Source organism: Ascaphus truei, chromosome 3 (genome assembly GCF_040206685.1).
Source record: "Ascaphus truei isolate aAscTru1 chromosome 3, aAscTru1.hap1, whole genome shotgun sequence".
Classification (NCBI taxonomy): domain Eukaryota; kingdom Metazoa; phylum Chordata; class Amphibia; order Anura; family Ascaphidae; genus Ascaphus; species Ascaphus truei.
In genome coordinates this window covers 183,995,443-184,019,682 of record NC_134485.1, presented here as the reverse complement: position 1 = coordinate 184,019,682, position 24,240 = coordinate 183,995,443, and positions in this window count along the sequence as shown.

Below are 24,240 nucleotides of genomic sequence, written 5' to 3'. Positions count from 1 at the left end.
ACCCCTGACTATACCGGGGATACGCTTATCACAATGCCTTTCTGGTCTGTGCTGAAGCAGGGCATTCTGGCAGCCAAGTGGCTTGACCTTTATTAGTGATCCTGGTTACCCCCTCTTTGAACCACAGACTTAGAAATCGCCAGCTCATATACAGTGCATAAAATATATTTATATATATACCCTTATACACCATTTTAATAAAAAATATCACAAAATTCTTCTAAGTCCCTCGGGAAGAGTGAAAGACGCGCACGTTCAATTTCAGAGCTCCTAGACCTTCCTATAAGAAGTTAGCCAAAAAGTAGCTTCGAAAAACGCTTAGGTTAAGTTTCAGAGTTGCTTCTAATGTACCCAAGCTGGACTTAGACATAATTTCACTATCACAACATTATGGCTGGTTGGAGACAGTCCGAACCACAAGTACCGGGTCCATGGTTCTGGGCGTATACTGGGGGGACGGGGACGACTCCCATTAACCCCTGACTATACCGGGGATACGCTTATCACAATGCCTTTCTGGTCTGTGCTGAAGCAGGGTATTCTGGCAGCCAAGTGGCTTGACCTTTATTAGTGTGCCTGGTTACCCCCTCTCGGAACTACAGACTTAGAAATCGCCAGCTCAAATACAGTGCATAAAATATATTTATATATATATACCCTTATACACCATTTTAATAAAAAATATCACAAAATTCTTCTAAGTCCCTCGGGAATAGTGAAAGACGCGCACGTTCAATTTCAGAGCTCCTAGACCTTCCTATAAGAAGTTAGCCAAAAAGTAGCTTCGAAAAACTCTTCGGTTAAGTTTCAGAGTTGCTTCTAATGTACCAAAGCTGGACTTAGACATAATTTCACTCTCACAACATTATGGCTGGTTGGAGACAGTCCGAACCACAAGTACCGGGTCCATGGTTCTGGGCGTATACTGGGGGGACGGGGACGACTCCCATTAACCCCTGACTATACCGGGGATACGCTTATCACAATGACTTTCTGGTCTGTGCTGAAGCAGGGCATTCTGGCAGCCAAGTGGCTTGACTTTTTTTAGTGAGCCTGGTTACCCCCTCTCGGAACTACAGACTTAGAAATCGTCAGCTCATATACAGTGCATAAAATATATTAATATATATACCCTTATACACCATTTTAATAAAAAATATCACAAAATTCTTCTAAGTCCCTCGGGAAGAGTGAAAGACGCGCACGTTCATTTTCAGAGCTAATAGACCTTCCTATAAGAAGTTAGCCGAAAAGTAGCTTCGAAAAAGGCTTAGGTTAATTTCAGAGTTGCTTCTAATGTACCACAGCTGGACTTAGACATTATTTCACTCTCACAACATTATGGCTGGTTGGAGACAGTCCGAACCACAAGTACCGGGTCCATGGTTCTGGGCGTATACTGGGGGGACGGGGACGACTCCCATTAACCCCTGACTATACCGGGGATACGCTTATCACAATGCCTTTCTGGTCTGTGCTGAAGCAGGGCATTCTGGCAGCCAAGTGGCTTGACCTTTATTAGTGAGCCTGGTTACCCCCTCTCGGAACCACAGACTTAGAAATCGCCAGCTCATATACAGTGCATAAAATATATTTATATATATACCCTTATACACCATTTTAATAAAAAATATCACAAAATTCTTCTAAGTCCCTCGGGAAGAGTGAAAGACGCGCACGTTCATTTTCAGAGCTCCTAGACCTTCCTATAAGAAGTTATCCAAAAAGTAGCTTCGAAAAACGCTTAGGTTAAGTTTCAGAGTTGCTTCTAATGTACCAAAGATGGACTTAGACATAATTTCACTCTCACAACATTATGGCTGGTTGGAGACAGTCCGAACCACAAGTACCGGGTCCATGGTTCTGGGCGTATGCTGGGGGGACGGGGGGGACTCCCATTAACCCCTGACTATACCGGGGATACGCTTATCACAATGCCTTTCTGGTCTGTGCTGAAGCAGGGCATTCTGGCAGCCAAGTGGCTTGACCTTTATTAGTGATCCTGGTTACCCCCTCTTTGAACCACAGACTTAGAAATCGCCAGCTCATATACAGTGCATAAAATATATTTATATATATACCCTTATACACCATTTTAATAAAAAATATCACAAAATTCTTCTAAGTCCCTCGGGAAGAGTGAAAGACGCGCACGTTCATTTTCAGAGCTCCTAGACCTTCCTATAAGAAGTTAGCCAAAAAGTAGCTTCGAAAAACGCTTAGGTTAAGTTTCAGAGTTGCTTCTAATGTACCCAAGCTGGACTTAGACATAATTTCACTATCACAACATTATGGCTGGTTGGAGACAGTCCGAACCACAAGTACCGGGTCCATGGTTCTGGGCGTATACTGGGGGGACGGGGACGACTCCCATTAACCCCTGACTATACCGGGGATACGCTTATCACAATGCCTTTCTGGTCTGTGCTGAAGCAGGGCATTCTGGCAGCCAAGTGGCTTGACTTTTTTTAGTGAGCCTGGTTACCCCCTCTCGGAACTACAGACTTAGAAATCGCCAGCTCATATACAGTGCATAAAATATATTTATATACAGTATATACCCTTATACACCATTTTAATAAAAAATATCACAAAATTCTTCTAAGTCCCTGGGGAAGAGTGAAAGACGCGCACGTTCATTTTTAGAGCTCCTAGACCTTCCTATAAGAAGTTAGCCAAAAAGTAGCTTCGAAAAACGCTTAGGTTAAGTTTCAGAGTTGCTTCTAATATACCGAAGCTGGACTTAGACATAATTTCATTCTCACAACATTATGGCTGGTTGGAGACAGTCCGAACCACAAGTACCGGGTCCATGGTTCTGGGCGTATGCTGGGGGGACGGGGGGGACTCCCATTAACCCCTGACTATACCGGGGATACGCTTATCACAATGCCTTTCTGGTCTGTGCTGAAGCAGGGCATTCTGGCAGCCAAGTGGCTTGACCTTTATTAGTGAGCCTGGTTACCCCCTCTCGGAACCACAGACTTAGAAATCGCCAGCTCATATACAGTGCATAAAATATATTTATATATATACCCTTATACACCATTTTAATTAAAAATATCACAAAATTCTTCTAAGTCCCTCGGGAAGAGTGAAAGACGCGCACGTTCATTTTCAGAGCTCCTAGACCTTCCTATAAGAAGTTAGCCAAAAAGTAGCTTCGAAAAACGCTTAGGTTAATTTCAGAGTTGCTTCTAATGTACCACAGCTGGACTTAGACATAATTTCACTCTCACAACATTATGGCTGGTTGGAGACAGTCCGAACCACAAGTACCGGGTCTATGGTTCTGGGCGTATACTGGGGGGACGGGGGGACTCCCATTAACCCCTGACTATACCGGGGATACGCTTATCACAATGCCTTTCTGGTCTGTGCTGAAGCAGGGCATTCTGGCAGCCAAGTGGCTTGACCTTTATTAGTGAGCCTGGTTACCCCCTCTCGGAACCACAGACTTAGAAATCGCCAGCTCATATACAGTGCATAAAATATATTTATATATATACCCTTATACACCATTTTAATAAAAAATATCACAAAATTCTTCTAAGTCCCTCGGGAAGAGTGAAAGACGCGCACGTTCAATTTCAGAGCTCCTAGACCTTCCTATAAGAAGTTAGCCAAAAAGTAGCTTCGAAAAACGCTTAGGTTAAGTTTCAGAGTTGCTTCTAGTGTACCCAAGCTGGACTTAGACATAATTTCACTATCACAACTTTATGGCTGGTTGGAGACAGTCCGAACCACAAGTACCGGGTCCATGGTTCTGGGCGTATACTGGGGGGACGGGGACGACTCCCATTAACCCCTGACTATACCGGGGATACGCTTATCACAATGCCTTTCTGGTCTGTGCTGAAGCAGGGTATTCTGGCAGCCAAGTGGCTTGACCTTTATTAGTGTGCCTGGTTACCCCCTCTCGGAACTACAGACTTAGAAATCGCCAGCTCAAATACAGTGCATAAAATATATTTATATATATATACCCTTATACACCATTTTAATAAAAAATATCACAAAATTCTTCTAAGTCCCTCGGGAATAGTGAAAGACGCGCACGTTCAATTTCAGAGCTCCTAGACCTTCCTATAAGAAGTTAGCCAAAAAGTAGCTTCGAAAAACTCTTCGGTTAAGTTTCAGAGTTGCTTCTAATGTACCAAAGCTGGACTTAGACATAATTTCACTCTCACAACATTATGGCTGGTTGGAGACAGTCCGAACCACAAGTACCGGGTCCATGGTTCTGGGCGTATACTGGGGGGACGGGGACGACTCCCATTAACCCCTGACTATACCGGGGATACGCTTATCACAATGACTTTCTGGTCTGTGCTGAAGCAGGGCATTCTGGCAGCCAAGTGGCTTGACTTTTTTTAGTGAGCCTGGTTACCCCCTCTCGGAACTACAGACTTAGAAATCGTCAGCTCATATACAGTGCATAAAATATATTAATATATATACCCTTATACACCATTTTAATAAAAAATATCACAAAATTCTTCTAAGTCCCTCGGGAAGAGTGAAAGACGCGCACGTTCATTTTCAGAGCTAATAGACCTTCCTATAAGAAGTTAGCCGAAAAGTAGCTTCGAAAAAGGCTTAGGTTAATTTCAGAGTTGCTTCTAATGTACCACAGCTGGACTTAGACATTATTTCACTCTCACAACATTATGGCTGGTTGGAGACAGTCCGAACCACAAGTACCGGGTCCATGGTTCTGGGCGTATACTGGGGGGACGGGGACGACTCCCATTAACCCCTGACTATACCGGGGATACGCTTATCACAATGCCTTTCTGGTCTGTGCTGAAGCAGGGCATTCTGGCAGCCAAGTGGCTTGACCTTTATTAGTGAGCCTGGTTACCCCCTCTCGGAACCACAGACTTAGAAATCGCCAGCTCATATACAGTGCATAAAATATATTTATATATATACCCTTATACACCATTTTAATAAAAAATATCACAAAATTCTTCTAAGTCCCTCGGGAAGAGTGAAAGACGCGCACGTTCATTTTCAGAGCTCCTAGACCTTCCTATAAGAAGTTATCCAAAAAGTAGCTTCGAAAAACGCTTAGGTTAAGTTTCAGAGTTGCTTCTAATGTACCAAAGCTGGACTTAGACATAATTTCACTCTCACAACATTATGGCTGGTTGGAGACAGTCCGAACCACAAGTACCGGGTCCATGGTTCTGGGCGTATGCTGGGGGGACGGGGGGGACTCCCATTAACCCCTGACTATACCGGGGATACGCTTATCACAATGCCTTTCTGGTCTGTGCTGAAGCAGGGCATTCTGGCAGCCAAGTGGCTTGACCTTTATTAGTGATCCTGGTTACCCCCTCTTTGAACCACAGACTTAGAAATCGCCAGCTCATATACAGTGCATAAAATATATTTATATATATACCCTTATACACCATTTTAATAAAAAATATCACAAAATTCTTCTAAGTCCCTCGGGAAGAGTGAAAGACGCGCACGTTCAATTTCAGAGCTCCTAGACCTTCCTATAAGAAGTTAGCCAAAAAGTAGCTTCGAAAAACGCTTAGGTTAAGTTTCAGAGTTGCTTCTAATGTACCCAAGCTGGACTTAGACATAATTTCACTCTCACAACATTATGGCTGGTTGGAGACAGTCCGAACCACAAGTACCGGGTCCATGGTTCTGGGCGTATACTGGGGGGACGGGGACGACTCCCATTAACCCCTGATTATACCGGGGATACGCTTATCACAATGCCTTTCTGGTCTGTGCTGAAGCAGGGTATTCTGGCAGCCAAGTGGCTTGACCTTTATTAGTGTGCCTGGTTACCCCCTCTCGGAACTACAGACTTAGAAATCGCCAGCTCATATACAGTGCATTAAATATATTTATATATATATACCCTTATACACCATTTTAATAAAAAATATCACAAAATTCTTCTAAGTCCCTCGGGAATAGTGAAAGACGCGCACGTTCAATTTCAGAACTCCTAGACCTTCCTATAAGAAGTTAGCCAAAAAGTAGCTTCGAAAAACTCTTCGGTTAAGTTTCAGAGTTGCTTCTAATGTACCAAAGCTGGACTTAGACATAATTTCACTCTCACAACATTATGGCTGGTTGGAGACAGTCCGAACCACAAGTACCGGGTCCATGGTTCTGGGCGTATACTGGGGGGACGGGGACGACTCCCATTAACCCCTGACTATACCGGGGATACGCTTATCACAATGCCTTTCTGGTCTGTGCTGAAGCAGGGCATTCTGGCAGCCAAGTGGCTTGACTTTTTTTAGTGAGCCTGGTTACCCCCTCTCGGAACTACAGACTTAGAAATCGCCAGCTCATATACAGTGCATAAAATATATTAATATATATACCCTTATACACCATTTTAATAAAAAATATCACAAAATTCTTCTAAGTCCCTCGGGAAGAGTGAAAGACGCGCACGTTCATTTTCAGAGCTAATAGACCTTCCTATAAGAAGTTATCCAAAAAGTAGCTTCGAAAAACGCTTAGGTTAAATTTTCAGAGTTGCTTCTAATGTACCAAAGCTGGACTTAGACATAATTTCACTCTCACAACATTATGGCTGGTTGGAGACAGTCCGAACCACAAGTACCGGGTCCATGGTTCTGGGCGTATGCTGGGGGGACGGGGGGGACTCCCATTAACCCCTGACTATACCGGGGATACGCTTATCACAATGCCTTTCTGGTCTGTGCTGAAGCAGGGCATTCTGGCAGCCAAGTGGCTTGACCTTTATTAGTGATCCTGGTTACCCCCTCTTTGAACCACAGACTTAGAAATCGCCAGCTCATATACAGTGCATAAAATATATTTATATATATACCCTTATACACCATTTTAATAAAAAATATCACAAAATTCTTCTAAGTCCCTCGGGAAGAGTGAAAGACGCGCACGTTCAATTTCAGAGCTCCTAGACCTTCCTATAAGAAGTTAGCCAAAAAGTAGCTTCGAAAAACGCTTAGGTTAAGTTTCAGAGTTGCTTCTAATGTACCCAAGCTGGACTTAGACATAATTTCACTATCACAACATTATGGCTGGTTGGAGACCGTCCGAACCACAAGTACCGGGTCCATGGTTCTGGGCGTATACTGGGGGGACGGGGACGACTCCCATTAACCCCTGACTATACCGGGGATACGCTTATCACAATGCCTTTCTGGTCTGTGCTGAAGCAGGGTATTCTGGCAGCCAAGTGGCTTGACCTTTATTAGTGTGCCTGGTTACCCCCTCTCGGAACTACAGACTTAGAAATCGCCAGCTCAAATACAGTGCATAAAATATATTTATATATATATACCCTTATACACCATTTTAATAAAAAATATCACAAAATTCTTCTAAGTCCCTCGGGAATAGTGAAAGACGCGCACGTTCAATTTCAGAGCTCCTAGACCTTCCTATAAGAAGTTAGCCAAAAAGTAGCTTCGAAAAACTCTTCGGTTAAGTTTCAGAGTTGCTTCTAATGTACCAAAGCTGGACTTAGACATAATTTCACTCTCACAACATTATGGCTGGTTGGAGACAGTCCGAACCACAAGTACCGGGTCCATGGTTCTGGGCGTATACTGGGGGGACGGGGACGACTCCCATTAACCCCTGACTATACCGGGGATACGCTTATCACAATGACTTTCTGGTCTGTGCTGAAGCAGGGCATTCTGGCAGCCAAGTGGCTTGACTTTTTTTAGTGAGCCTGGTTACCCCCTCTCGGAACTACAGACTTAGAAATCGTCAGCTCATATACAGTGCATAAAATATATTAATATATATACCCTTATACACCATTTTAATAAAAAATATCACAAAATTCTTCTAAGTCCCTCGGGAAGAGTGAAAGACGCGCACGTTCATTTTCAGAGCTAATAGACCTTCCTATAAGAAGTTAGCCGAAAAGTAGCTTCGAAAAAGGCTTAGGTTAATTTCAGAGTTGCTTCTAATGTACCACAGCTGGACTTAGACATAATTTCACTCTCACAACATTATGGCTGGTTGGAGACAGTCCGAACCACAAGTACCGGGTCCATGGTTCTGGGCGTATACTGGGGGGACGGGGACGACTCCCATTAACCCCTGACTATACCGGTGATACGCTTATCACAATGCCTTTCTGGTCTGTGCTGAAGCAGGGCATTCTGGCAGCCAAGTGGCTTGACCTTTATTAGTGAGCCTGGTTACCCCCTCTCGGAACCACAGACTTAGAAATCGCCAGCTCATATACAGTGCATAAAATATATTTATATATATACCCTTATACACCATTTTAATAAAAAATATCACAAAATTCTTCTAAGTCCCTCGGGAAGAGTGAAAGACGCGCACGTTCAATTTCAGAGCTCCTAGACCTTCCTATAAGAAATTAGCCAAAAAGTAGCTTCGAAAAACGCTTAGGTTAAGTTTCAGAGTTGCTTCTAATGTACCCAAGCTGGACTTAGACATAATTTCACTCTCACAACATTATGGCTGGTTGGAGACAGTCCGAACCACAAGTACCGGGTCCATGGTTCTGGGCGTATACTGGGGGGACGGGGACGACTCCCATTAACCCCTGATTATACCGGGGATACGCTTATCACAATGCCTTTCTGGTCTGTGCTGAAGCAGGGTATTCTGGCAGCCAAGTGGCTTGACCTTTATTAGTGTGCCTGGTTACCCCCTCTCGGAACTACAGACTTAGAAATCGCCAGCTCATATACAGTGCATAAAATATATTTATATATATATACCCTTATACACCATTTTAATAAAAAATATCACAAAATTCTTCTAAGTCCCTCGGGAATAGTGAAAGACGCGCACGTTCAATTTCAGAACTCCTAGACCTTCCTATAAGAAGTTAGCCAAAAAGTAGCTTCGAAAAACTCTTCGGTTAAGTTTCAGAGTTGCTTCTAATGTACCAAAGCTGGACTTTGACATAATTTCACTCTCACAACATTATGGCTGGTTGGAGACAGTCCGAACCACAAGTACCGGGTCCATGGTTCTGGGCGTATACTGGGGGGACGGGGACGACTCCCATTAACCCCTGACTATACCGGGGATACGCTTATCACAATGCCTTTCTGGTCTGTGCTGAAGCAGGGCATTCTGGCAGCCAAGTGGCTTGACCTTTATTAGTGAGCCTGGTTACCCCCTCTCGGAACCACAGACTTAGAAATCGCCAGCTCATATACAGTGCATAAAATATATTTTTATATACTGTATACCATTATACACCATTTTAATAAAAAATATCACAAAATTCTTCTAAGTCCCTCGGGAAGAGTGAAAGACGCGCACGTTCATTTTCAGAGCTAATAGACCTTCCTATAAGAAGTTAGCCGAAAAGTAGCTTCGAAAAACGCTTAGGTTAAGTTTCAGAGTTGCTTCTAATGTACCACAGCTGGACTTAGACATAATTTCACTCTCACAACATTATGGCTGGTTGGAGAAAGTCCGAACCACAAGTACCGGGTCCATGGTTCTGGGCGTATGCTGGGGGGACGGGGACGACTCCCATTAACCCCTGACTATACCGGGGATACGCTTATCACAATGCCTTTCTGGTCTGTGCTGAAGCAGGGTATTCTGGCAGCCAAGTGGCTTGACTTTTTTTAGTGAGCCTGGTTACCCCCTCTCGGAACTACAGACTTAGAAATCGCCAGCTCATATACAGTGCATAAAATGTATTTTTATATATATACCCTTATACACCATTTTAATAAAAAATATCACAAAATTATTCTAAGTCCCTCGGGAATAGTGAAAGACGCGCACGTTCAATTTCAGAGCTCCTAGACCTTCCTATAAGAAGTTAGCCAAAAAGTAGCTTCGAAAAACGCTTAGGTTAAGTTTCAGAGTTGCTTCTAATGTACCCAAGCTGGACTTAGACATAATTTCACTCTCACAACATTATGGCTGGTTGGAGACAGTCCGAACCACAAGTACCGGGTCCATGGTTCTGGGCGTATACTGGGGGGACGGGGACGACTCCCATTAACCCCTGACTATACCGGGGATACGCTTATCACAATGCCTTTCTGGTCTGTGCTGCAGCAGGGTATTCTGGCAGCCAAGTGGCTTGACCTTTATTAGTGTGCCTGGTTACCCCCTCTCGGAACTACAGACTTAGAAATCGCCAGCTCATATACAGTGCATAAAATATATTTATATATATATACCCTTATACACCATTTTAATAAAAAATATCACAAAATTCTTCTAAGTCCCTCGGGAAGAGTGAAAGACGTGCACGTTCATTTTTAGAGCTCCTAGACCTTCCTATAAGAAGTTAGCAAAAAAGTAGCTTCGCAAAACGCTTAGGTTAAGTTTCAGAGTTGCTTCTAATGTACCAAAGCTGGACTTAGACATAATTTCACTCTCACAACATTATGGCTGGTTGGAGACAGTCTGAACCACAAGTACCGGGTCCATGGTTCTGGGCGTATACTGGGGGGACGGGGACGACTCCCATTAACCCCTGACTATACCGGAGATACGCTTATCACAATGCCTTTCTGTTCTGTGCTGAAGCAGGGCATTCTGGCAGCCAAGTGGCTTGACCTTTATTAGTGATCCTGGTTACCCCCTCTCGGAACCACAGACTTAGAAATCGCCAGCTAATATACAGTGCATAAAATATATTTATATATATACCCTTATACACCATTTTAATAAAAAATATCACAAAATTCTTCTAAGTCCCTCGGGAAGAGTAAAAGACGCGCACGTTCATTTTCAGAGCTCTTTGACCTTCCTATAAGAAGTTAGCCGAAAAGTAGCTTCGAAAAACGCTTAGGTTAAGTTTCAGAGTTGCTTCTAATGTACCAAAGCTGGACTTAGACATAATTTCAATCTCACAACATTATGGCTGGTTGGAGACAGTCCGAACCACAAGTACCGGGTCCATGGTTCTGGGCGTATACTGGGGGGACGGGGACGACTCCCATTAACCCCTGACTATACCGGAGATACGCTTATCACAATGCCTTTCTGGTCTGTGCTGAAGCAGGGCATTCTGGCAGCCAAGTGGCTTGACTTTTTTTAGTGAGCCTGGTTACCCCCTCTCGGAACTACAGACTTAGAAATCGCCAGCTCATATACAGTGCATAAAATGTATTTTTATATATATACCCTTATACACCATTTTAATAAAAAATATCACAAAATTCTTCTAAGTCCCTCGGGAAGAGTGAAAGACGCGCACGTTCATTTTCAGAGCGAATAGACCTTCCTATAAGAAGTTAGCCGAAAAGTAGCTTCGAAAAACGCTTAGGTTAAGTTTCAGAGTTGCTTCCAATGTACCAAAGCTGGACTTAGACATAATTTCACTCTCACAACATTATGGCTGGTTGGAGACAGTCCGAACCACAAGTACCGGGTCCATGGTTCTGGGCGTATACTGGGGGGACGGGGACGACTCCCATTAACCCCTGACTATACCGGGGATACGCTTATCACAATGCCTTTCTGGTCTGTGCTGAAGCAGGGCATTCTGGCAGCCAAGTGGCTTGACCTTTATTAGTGAGCCTGGTTACCCCCTCTCGGAACCACAGACTTAGAAATCGCCAGCTCATATACAGTGCATAAAATATATTTATATATATATACCCTTATACACCATTTTAATAAAAAATATCACAAAATTCTTCTAAGTCCCTCGGGAAGAGTGAAAGACGTGCACGTTCATTTTTAGAGCTCCTAGACCTTCCTATAAGAAGTTAGCAAAAAAGTAGCTTCGCAAAACGCTTAGGTTAAGTTTCAGAGTTGCTTCTAATGTACCAAAGCTGGACTTAGACATAATTTCACTCTCACAACATTATGGCTGGTTGGAGACAGTCTGAACCACAAGTACCGGGTCCATGGTTCTGGGCGTATACTGGGGGGACGGGGACGACTCCCATTAACCCCTGACTATACCGGGGATACGCTTATCACAATGCCTTTCTGGTCTGTGCTGAAGCAGGGTATTCTGGCAGCCAAGTGGCTTGACCTTTATTAGTGTGCCTGGTTACCCCCTCTCGGAACTACAGACTTAGAAATCGCCAGCTCAAATACAGTGCATAAAATATATTTATATATATATACCCTTATACACCATTTTAATAAAAAATATCACAAAATTCTTCTAAGTCCCTCGGGAATAGTGAAAGACGCGCACGTTCAATTTCAGAGCTCCTAGACCTTCCTATAAGAAGTTAGCCAAAAAGTAGCTTCGAAAAACTCTTCGGTTAAGTTTCAGAGTTGCTTCTAATGTACCAAAGCTGGACTTAGACATAATTTCACTCTCACAACATTATGGCTGGTTGGAGACAGTCCGAACCACAAGTACCGGGTCCATGGTTCTGGGCGTATACTGGGGGGACGGGGACGACTCCCATTAACCCCTGACTATACCGGGGATACGCTTATCACAATGACTTTCTGGTCTGTGCTGAAGCAGGGCATTCTGGCAGCCAAGTGGCTTGACTTTTTTTAGTGAGCCTGGTTACCCCCTCTCGGAACTACAGACTTAGAAATCGTCAGCTCATATACAGTGCATAAAATATATTAATATATATACCCTTATACACCATTTTAATAAAAAATATCACAAAATTCTTCTAAGTCCCTCGGGAAGAGTGAAAGACGCGCACGTTCATTTTCAGAGCTAATAGACCTTCCTATAAGAAGTTAGCCGAAAAGTAGCTTCGAAAAAGGCTTAGGTTAATTTCAGAGTTGCTTCTAATGTACCACAGCTGGACTTAGACATAATTTCACTCTCACAACATTATGGCTGGTTGGAGACAGTCCGAACCACAAGTACCGGGTCCATGGTTCTGGGCGTATACTGGGGGGACGGGGACGACTCCCATTAACCCCTGACTATACCGGTGATACGCTTATCACAATGCCTTTCTGGTCTGTGCTGAAGCAGGGCATTCTGGCAGCCAAGTGGCTTGACCTTTATTAGTGAGCCTGGTTACCCCCTCTCGGAACCACAGACTTAGAAATCGCCAGCTCATATACAGTGCATAAAATATATTTATATATATACCCTTATACACCATTTTAATAAAAAATATCACAAAATTCTTCTAAGTCCCTCGGGAAGAGTGAAAGACGCGCACGTTCAATTTCAGAGCTCCTAGACCTTCCTATAAGAAATTAGCCAAAAAGTAGCTTCGAAAAACGCTTAGGTTAAGTTTCAGAGTTGCTTCTAATGTACCCAAGCTGGACTTAGACATAATTTCACTCTCACAACATTATGGCTGGTTGGAGACAGTCCGAACCACAAGTACCGGGTCCATGGTTCTGGGCGTATACTGGGGGGACGGGGACGACTCCCATTAACCCCTGATTATACCGGGGATACGCTTATCACAATGCCTTTCTGGTCTGTGCTGAAGCAGGGTATTCTGGCAGCCAAGTGGCTTGACCTTTATTAGTGTGCCTGGTTACCCCCTCTCGGAACTACAGACTTAGAAATCGCCAGCTCATATACAGTGCATAAAATATATTTATATATATATACCCTTATACACCATTTTAATAAAAAATATCACAAAATTCTTCTAAGTCCCTCGGGAATAGTGAAAGACGCGCACGTTCAATTTCAGAACTCCTAGACCTTCCTATAAGAAGTTAGCCAAAAAGTAGCTTCGAAAAACTCTTCGGTTAAGTTTCAGAGTTGCTTCTAATGTACCAAAGCTGGACTTTGACATAATTTCACTCTCACAACATTATGGCTGGTTGGAGACAGTCCGAACCACAAGTACCGGGTCCATGGTTCTGGGCGTATACTGGGGGGACGGGGACGACTCCCATTAACCCCTGACTATACCGGGGATACGCTTATCACAATGCCTTTCTGGTCTGTGCTGAAGCAGGGCATTCTGGCAGCCAAGTGGCTTGACCTTTATTAGTGAGCCTGGTTACCCCCTCTCGGAACCACAGACTTAGAAATCGCCAGCTCATATACAGTGCATAAAATATATTTTTATATACTGTATACCATTATACACCATTTTAATAAAAAATATCACAAAATTCTTCTAAGTCCCTCGGGAAGAGTGAAAGACGCGCACGTTCATTTTCAGAGCTAATAGACCTTCCTATAAGAAGTTAGCCGAAAAGTAGCTTCGAAAAACGCTTAGGTTAAGTTTCAGAGTTGCTTCTAATGTACCACAGCTGGACTTAGACATAATTTCACTCTCACAACATTATGGCTGGTTGGAGAAAGTCCGAACCACAAGTACCGGGTCCATGGTTCTGGGCGTATGCTGGGGGGACGGGGACGACTCCCATTAACCCCTGACTATACCGGGGATACGCTTATCACAATGCCTTTCTGGTCTGTGCTGAAGCAGGGTATTCTGGCAGCCAAGTGGCTTGACTTTTTTTAGTGAGCCTGGTTACCCCCTCTCGGAACTACAGACTTAGAAATCGCCAGCTCATATACAGTGCATAAAATGTATTTTTATATATATACCCTTATACACCATTTTAATAAAAAATATCACAAAATTATTCTAAGTCCCTCGGGAATAGTGAAAGACGCGCACGTTCAATTTCAGAGCTCCTAGACCTTCCTATAAGAAGTTAGCCAAAAAGTAGCTTCGAAAAACGCTTAGGTTAAGTTTCAGAGTTGCTTCTAATGTACCCAAGCTGGACTTAGACATAATTTCACTCTCACAACATTATGGCTGGTTGGAGACAGTCCGAACCACAAGTACCGGGTCCATGGTTCTGGGCGTATACTGGGGGGACGGGGACGACTCCCATTAACCCCTGACTATACCGGGGATACGCTTATCACAATGCCTTTCTGGTCTGTGCTGCAGCAGGGTATTCTGGCAGCCAAGTGGCTTGACCTTTATTAGTGTGCCTGGTTACCCCCTCTCGGAACTACAGACTTAGAAATCGCCAGCTCATATACAGTGCATAAAATATATTTATATATATATACCCTTATACACCATTTTAATAAAAAATATCACAAAATTCTTCTAAGTCCCTCGGGAAGAGTGAAAGACGTGCACGTTCATTTTTAGAGCTCCTAGACCTTCCTATAAGAAGTTAGCAAAAAAGTAGCTTCGCAAAACGCTTAGGTTAAGTTTCAGAGTTGCTTCTAATGTACCAAAGCTGGACTTAGACATAATTTCACTCTCACAACATTATGGCTGGTTGGAGACAGTCTGAACCACAAGTACCGGGTCCATGGTTCTGGGCGTATACTGGGGGGACGGGGACGACTCCCATTAACCCCTGACTATACCGGAGATACGCTTATCACAATGCCTTTCTGTTCTGTGCTGAAGCAGGGCATTCTGGCAGCCAAGTGGCTTGACCTTTATTAGTGATCCTGGTTACCCCCTCTCGGAACCACAGACTTAGAAATCGCCAGCTAATATACAGTGCATAAAATATATTTATATATATACCCTTATACACCATTTTAATAAAAAATATCACAAAATTCTTCTAAGTCCCTCGGGAAGAGTAAAAGACGCGCACGTTCATTTTCAGAGCTCTTTGACCTTCCTATAAGAAGTTAGCCGAAAAGTAGCTTCGAAAAACGCTTAGGTTAAGTTTCAGAGTTGCTTCTAATGTACCAAAGCTGGACTTAGACATAATTTCAATCTCACAACATTATGGCTGGTTGGAGACAGTCCGAACCACAAGTACCGGGTCCATGGTTCTGGGCGTATACTGGGGGGACGGGGACGACTCCCATTAACCCCTGACTATACCGGAGATACGCTTATCACAATGCCTTTCTGGTCTGTGCTGAAGCAGGGCATTCTGGCAGCCAAGTGGCTTGACTTTTTTTAGTGAGCCTGGTTACCCCCTCTCGGAACTACAGACTTAGAAATCGCCAGCTCATATACAGTGCATAAAATGTATTTTTATATATATACCCTTATACACCATTTTAATAAAAAATATCACAAAATTCTTCTAAGTCCCTCGGGAAGAGTGAAAGACGCGCACGTTCATTTTCAGAGCGAATAGACCTTCCTATAAGAAGTTAGCCGAAAAGTAGCTTCGAAAAACGCTTAGGTTAAGTTTCAGAGTTGCTTCCAATGTACCAAAGCTGGACTTAGACATAATTTCACTCTCACAACATTATGGCTGGTTGGAGACAGTCCGAACCACAAGTACCGGGTCCATGGTTCTGGGCGTATACTGGGGGGACGGGGACGACTCCCATTAACCCCTGACTATACCGGGGATACGCTTATCACAATGCCTTTCTGGTCTGTGCTGAAGCAGGGCATTCTGGCAGCCAAGTGGCTTGACCTTTATTAGTGAGCCTGGTTACCCCCTCTCGGAACCACAGACTTAGAAATCGCCAGCTCATATACAGTGCATAAAATATATTTATATATATATACCCTTATACACCATTTTAATAAAAAATATCACAAAATTCTTCTAAGTCCCTCGGGAAGAGTGAAAGACGTGCACGTTCATTTTTAGAGCTCCTAGACCTTCCTATAAGAAGTTAGCAAAAAAGTAGCTTCGCAAAACGCTTAGGTTAAGTTTCAGAGTTGCTTCTAATGTACCAAAGCTGGACTTAGACATAATTTCACTCTCACAACATTATGGCTGGTTGGAGACAGTCTGAACCACAAGTACCGGGTCCATGGTTCTGGGCGTATACTGGGGGGACGGGGACGACTCCCATTAACCCCTGACTATACCGGAGATACGCTTATCACAATGCCTTTCTGTTCTGTGCTGAAGCAGGGCATTCTGGCAGCCAAGTGGCTTGACCTTTATTAGTGATCCTGGTTACCCCCTCTCGGAACCACAGACTTAGAAATCGCCAGCTCATATACAGTGCATAAAATATATTTATATATATACCCTTATACACCATTTTAATAAAAAATATCACAAAATTCTTCTAAGTCCCTCGGGAAGAGTAAAAGACGCGCACGTTCATTTTCAGAGCTCTTTGACCTTCCTATAAGAAGTTAGCCGAAAAGTAGCTTCGAAAAACGCTTAGGTTAAGTTTCAGAGTTGCTTCTAATGTACCAAAGCTGGACTTAGACATAATTTCAATCTCACAACATTATGGCTGGTTGGAGACAGTCCGAACCACAAGTACCGGGTCCATGGTTCTGGGCGTATACTGGGGGGACGGGGACGACTCCCATTAACCCCTGACTATACCGGAGATACGCTTATCACAATGCCTTTCTGGTCTGTGCTGAAGCAGGGCATTCTGGCAGCCAAGTGGCTTGACTTTTTTTAGTGAGCCTGGTTACCCCCTCTCGGAACTACAGACTTAGAAATCGCCAGCTCATATACAGTGCATAAAATGTATTTTTATATATATACCCTTATACACCATTTTAATAAAAAATACCACAAAATTCTTCTAAGTCCCTCGGGAAGAGTGAAAGACGCGCACGTTCATTTTCAGAGCGAATAGACCTTCCTATAAGAAGTTAGCCGAAAAGTAGCTTCGAAAAACGCTTAGGTTAAGTTTCAGAGTTGCTTCTAATGTACCAAAGCTGGACTTAGACATAATTTCACTCTCACAACATTATGGCTGGTTGGAGACAGTCCGAACCACAAGTACCGGGTCCATGGTTCTGGGCGTATACTGGGGGGACGGGGACGACTCCCATTAACCCCTGACTATACCGGAGATACGCTTATCACAATGCCTTTCTGGTCTGTGCTGAAGCAGGGCATTCTGGCAGCCAAGTGGCTTGACTTTTTTTAGTGAGCCTGGTTACCCCCTCTCGGAACTACAGACTTAGAAATCGCCAGCTCATATACAGTGCATAAAATGTATTTTTATATATATACCCTTATACACCATTTTAATAAAAAATATCACAAAATTCTTCTAAGTCCCTCGGGAAGAGTGAAAGACGCGCACGTTCATTTTCAGAGCGAATAGACCTTCCTATAAGAAGTTAGCCGAAAAGTAGCTTCGAAAAACGCTTAGGTTAAGTTTCAGAGTTGCTTCTAATGTACCAAAGCTGGACTTAGACATAATTTCACTCTCACAACATTATGGCTGGTTGGAGACAGTCCGAACCACAAGTACCGGGTCTATGGTTCTGGGCGTATAGTGGGGGGACGGGGACGACTCCCATTAACCCCTGACTATACCGGGGATACGCTTATCACAATGCCTTTCTGGTCTGTGCTGAAGCAGGGCATTCTGGCAGCCAAGTGGCTTGACTTTTTTTAGTGAGCCTGGTTACCCCCTCTCGGAACTAAAGACTTAGAAATCGCCAGCTCATATACAGTGCATAAAATATATTTATATATATACCCTTATACACCATTTTAATAAAAAATATCACAAAATTCTTCTAAGTCCCTGGGGAAGAGTGAAAGACGCGCACGTTCATTTTTAGAGCTCCTAGACCTTCCTATAAGAAGTTAGCCAAAAAGTAGCTTCGAAAAACGCTTAGGTTAAGTTTCAGAGTTGCTTCTAATGTACCGAAGCTGGACTTAGACATAATTTCACTCTCACAACATTATGGCTGGTTGGAGACAGTCCGAACCACAAGTACCGGGTCCATGGTTCTGGGCGTATGCTGGGGGGACGGGGGGGACTCCCATTAACCCCTGACTATACCGGGGATACGCTTATCACAATGCCTTTCTGGTCTGTGCTGAAGCAGGGCATTCTGGCAGCCATGTGGCTTGACCTTTATTAGTGAGCCTGGTTACCCCCTCTCGGAACCACAGACTTAGAAATCGCCAGCTCATATACAGTACATAAAATATATTTATATATATACCCTTATACACCATTTTAATAAAAAATATCACAAAATTCTTCTAAGTCCCTCGGGAAGAGTGAAAGACGCGCACGTTCATTTTCAGAGCTCTTTGACCTTCCTATAAGAAGTTAGCCGAAAAGTAGCTTCGAAAAACGCTTAGGTTAAGTTTCAGAGTTGCTTCTAATGTACCAAAGCTGGACTTAGACATAATTTCAATCTCACAACATTATGGCTGGTTGGAGACAGTCCGAACCACAAGTACCGGGTCCATGGTTCTGGGCGTATACTGGGGGGACGGGGACGACTCCCATTAACCCCTGACTATACCGGAGATACGCTTATCACAATGCCTTTCTGGTCTGTGCTGAAGCAGGGCATTCTGGCAGCCAAGTGGCTTGACTTTTTTTAGTGAGCCTGGTTACCCCCTCTCGGAACTACAGACTTAGAAATCGCCAGCTCATATACAGTGCATAAAATGTATTTTTATATATATACCCTTATACACCATTTTAATAAAAAATATCACAAAATTCTTCTAAGTCCCTCGGGAAGAGTGAAAGACGCGCACGTTCATTTTCAGAGCTCCTAGACCTTCCTATAAGAAGTTAGCCGAAAAGTAGCTTCGAAAAACGCTTAGGTTAAGTTTCAGAGTTGCTTCTAATGTACCGAAGCTGGACTTAGACATAATTTCACTCTCACAACATTATGGCTGGTTGGAGACAGTCCGAACCACAAGTACCGGGTCCATGGTTCTGGGCGTATGCTGGGGGGACGGGGGGGACTCCCATTAACCCCTGACTATACCGGGGATACGCTTATCACAATGCCTTTCTGGTCTGTGCTGAAGCAGGGCATTCTGGCAGCCATGTGGCTTGACCTTTATTAGTGAGCCTGGTTACCCCCTCTCGGAACCACAGACTTAGAAATCGCCAGCTCATATACAGTGCATAAAATATATTTATATATATACCCTTATACACCATTTTAATAAAAAATATCACAAAATTCTTCTAAGTCCCTCGGGAAGAGTGAAAGACGCGCACGTTCATTTTCAGAGCTCCTAGACCTTCCTATAAGAAGTTAGCCAAAAAGTAGCTTCGAAAAACGCTTAGGTTAATTTCAGAGTTGCTTCTAATGTACCACAGCTGGACTTAGACATAATTTCACTCTCACATTATTGCTGGTTGGAGACAGTCCGAACCACAAGTACCGGGTCTATGGTTCTGGGCGTATACTGGGGGTACGGGGGGACTCCCATTAACCCCTGACTATACCGGGGATACGCTTATCACAATGCCTTTCTGGTCTGTGCTGAAGCAGGGCATTCTGGCAGCCAAGTGGCTTGACCTTTATTAGTGAGCCTTTTTACCCCCTCTCGGAACCACAGACTTAGAAATCGCCAGCTCATATACAGTGCATAAAATATATTTATATATATACCCTTATACACCATTTTAATAAAAAATATCACAAAATTCTTCTAAGTCCCTCGGGAAGAGTGAAAGACGGGCACGTTCATTTTCAGAGCTCCTAGACCTTCCTATAAGAAGTTAGCCAAAAAGTAGCTTCGAAAAACGCTTAGGTTAAGTTTCAGAGTTGCTTCTAATGTACCAAAGCTGGACTTAGACATAATTTCACTCACAACATTATGGCTGGTTGGAGACAGTCCGAACCACAAGTACCGGGTCCATGGTTCTGGGCGTATGCTAGGGGGACGGGGGGGACTCCCATTAACCCCTGACTATACCGGGGATACGCTTATCACAATGCCTTTCTGGTCTGTGCTGAAGCAGGGCATTCTGGCAGCCAAGTGGCTTGACCTTTATTAGTGAGCCTGGTTACCCCCTCTCGGAACCACAGACTTAGAAATCGCCAGCTCATATACAGTGCATAAAATATATTTATATATATACCCTTATACACCATTTTAATAAAAAATATCACAAAATTCTTCTAAGTCCCTCGGGAAGAGTGAAAGACGCGCACGTTCATTTTCAGAGCTCCTAGACCTTCCTACACTGGCGACACACTTTATTCGAGCACGGCTAGTCCCGCGAATTCGGGTATACTCGGGTGTATTCAGGTTTCTGATATTTTTCAGCCAGAGTGCATTGCGTTATTTTCCGGCAGGAATTTAAGCTTTTTATTCCGGCTGGTTACAATACTGCAATGCCGTCAAAATACACATGGTGGCGCTTGCGAGCTATTCTCTGTGAAGCCGTCCCCTATAATGAATTGTAATGCAGTATATATATATATATATATATATATATATATATATATATACTGTATAACAACAACCCCTGTAAGCCCTAACATACAGTACTGTACTGTACTGTATATGCACATACATAAATGATACTACAGTACTGTATGGGCGGCGGGGGCGAGATGTGTTTGCAGCAGAGAGAGATCCGCTGCTCTCTCTCTGCGCAAACATCCACACATTAAAAATTATTTGAAATACATTTTTATTGATAGTGTAGATGTGCAGGGGGTCTCCGGAGCTGAACCGCGGTGGTTTTAGGTCTGGGGACCCCGTGCCCCCCGAGATACAGGCCCCTTTAGGGGGTGCCGGTATCCAGCTCTGCGTTAAAAGCCCCGATCACGTGACCGCGGCCTGTAAACCAAGCAGAGCAGAGGGATACCGGCACCCCCTAAAGGGGCCTGTATCTCGGGGGGCACGGGGTCCCCAGACCTGAAACCTGTGCGCTTCTGCTCTGGAGACCCCCTGCACATGTACACTATCAATAAAACACATACAATATACAGTATAAATAAACACTCGTTCTTTACCTTAGCGTCTATGCGCTATGGTAAAGAAGCATCATTTCTGTATTTTAATAATATTGTACAGTGAGCAGGGGGTTCCCTGAGCCAGAAATTAATGCTCAGGGAACCCCCCTGCTCCTGATCAATATTATTAAAAATACGGAAAATGCTGCGTCATTACCATAGCGGATAGCCGCTAAGGCAATGAAGGGGTTAACCCACCGTGCCCGCTTTATTGTGTGTAGTGGGGATGGGTGAGGGGGGTATTTGGCCCTTGGTGTGAGTTTAGGACTTGCGGGAGGGGGGGGGGGTTGCGGGTGCACTTAACCCCTTCACGATCGTAGCAGTTAATACCGCTACGGTCATGAAGGGGTTAAGCCCTCCCGCTACCCCACCCCCCCCCCCCCGCAAGCCCTCCCCAACCATCGTTGGGGCGAATACCCCATTCACCCACCCTCCCGCTACCCACAATAAAAAAATACACACACACAGCAGCCGCCAAAAAATAAATAAATAAATGACAATAAATACATTGGAAATACATTTTTATTGATAGTGTAGATGTGCAGGGGGTCTCCGGAGCTGAACCGCGGTGGTTTTAGGTCTGGGGACCCCGTGCCCCCCGAGATACAGGCCCCTTTAGGGGGTGCCGGTAGCCCTCTGCTTGGTTTAAAGGTCCCGATCACGTGATCGCGGCCTGTAAACCAAGCAGAGCAGAGGGATACCGGCACCCCCTAAAGGGGCCTGTATCTCGGGGGGCACGGGGTCCCCAGACCTAAAACCACCGCGGTTCAGCTCCGGAGACCCCCTGCACATGTACACTATCAATAAAAATGTATTTCAAATGTATTTATTGTCATTTATTTATTTATTTATTTATATTTATTTATTAATTGTGCTGCTGCTGCTGCAAGTCGTAAACTCACACCAAGGGCCAAACACCCCCCTCACCCCCAATAAAAAAATTCACGCACAGCAGCCCCACAATTAATAAATAAATCTAAATAAATAAATAAATAAATAAATAAATAAAATCTATGTAAAACCCCCTCCCCCTATTCTCGCTTTTAAAACGCCCTGCCTTCTCTCTAATCTATGTAAAAAAAACCTCCCCCTATCCCCCTATCCCCCTATTGTGTGTGTGCGTTAAGCTTCCCTGCAAGCTATGTAAAAAAAACCTCCCCCTATTGTGTGTGTGTTTAAATCTGTCTGGCCTGTGTTTCTGAGTGCTGAGTGCTCTGCGTTTAAAGGTCCCGATCACGTGATCGCGGCCTGTAAACCAAGCAGAGCAGAGGGATACCGGCACCCCCTAAAGGGGCCTGTATCTCGGGGGGCACGGGGTCCCCAGACCTGAAACCTGTGCGCTTCAGCTCCGGAGACCCCCTGCACATGTACACTATCAATAAAAATGTATTTCAAATGTATTTATTGTCATTTATTTATTTATTTATTTATATTTATTTATTAATTGTGCTGCTGCTGCTGCAAGTCGTAAACTCACACCAAGGGCCAAACACCCCCCTCACCCCCAATAAAAAAAATTCACGCACAGCAGCCCCACAATTAATAAATAAATCTAAATAAATAAATAAATAAAATCTATGTAAAACCCCCTCCCCCTATTCTCGCTTTTAAAACGCCCTGCCTTCTCTCTAATCTATGTAAAAAAAACCTCCCCCTATCCCCCTATCCCCCTATTGTGTGTGTGCGTTAAGCTTCCCTGCAAGCTATGTAAAAAAAACCTCCCCCTATTGTGTGTGTGTTTAAATCTGGCTGGCCTGTGTTTCTGAGTGCTGAGTGCTCTGCGTTTAACCAAGCAGAGCAGAGGGATACCGGCACCCCCTAAAGGGGCCTGTATCTCGGGGGGCACGGGGTCCCCAGACCTGAAACCTGTGCGCTTCAGCTCCGGAGACCCCCTGCACATGTACACTATCAATAAAAATGTATTTCAAATGTATTTATTGTCATTTATTTATTTATTTATTTATATTTATTTATTAATTGTGCTGCTGCTGCTGCAAGTCGTAAACTCACACCAAGGGCCAAACACCCCCCTCACCCCCAATAAAAAAAATTCACGCACAGCAGCCCCACAATTAATAAATAAATCTAAATAAATAAATAAATAAAGACATGAAGAGAAATAAATATATACTGTACAGTATATACACTGTATATATATATATATATATATATATATATATATATATATATATATATATATATATATATATATATATATATATATATATATATATATATATACAGTATACATATATACACTGTGTATATATACTGTATATATATATATATATATATATATATATATATATATATACATACTGTATGTGAGTGAAAAGAGAAAAAAGTAACCCGTATGGGAGCACTCAGGTATGCAATTGATATATTTGTTTATTTATTTGACACAGTGCAAAAAGGGATGAATAAACAGTACATGATTTAAAAACACTTAAAAAAGAGGCATGGACCCTTAAACACTAATGAACAGCACTAGGGAACGACACACACTGTCAACCCTAAACATGAAAAGGATAGTGACTCAAAAAACACTAGGGAGAATCAAAGTGAATCACAATACAGTAGGTTACTGGGTTTAAAGGCACCTACAGTATACAACGCTAAGGATAATGCACACTACAATACCAAAAAGTATTTTAACCAAGCAAGTAAACCAAAATCAATATATACTGTAAGTAACAACCAGAAAAGACAATTT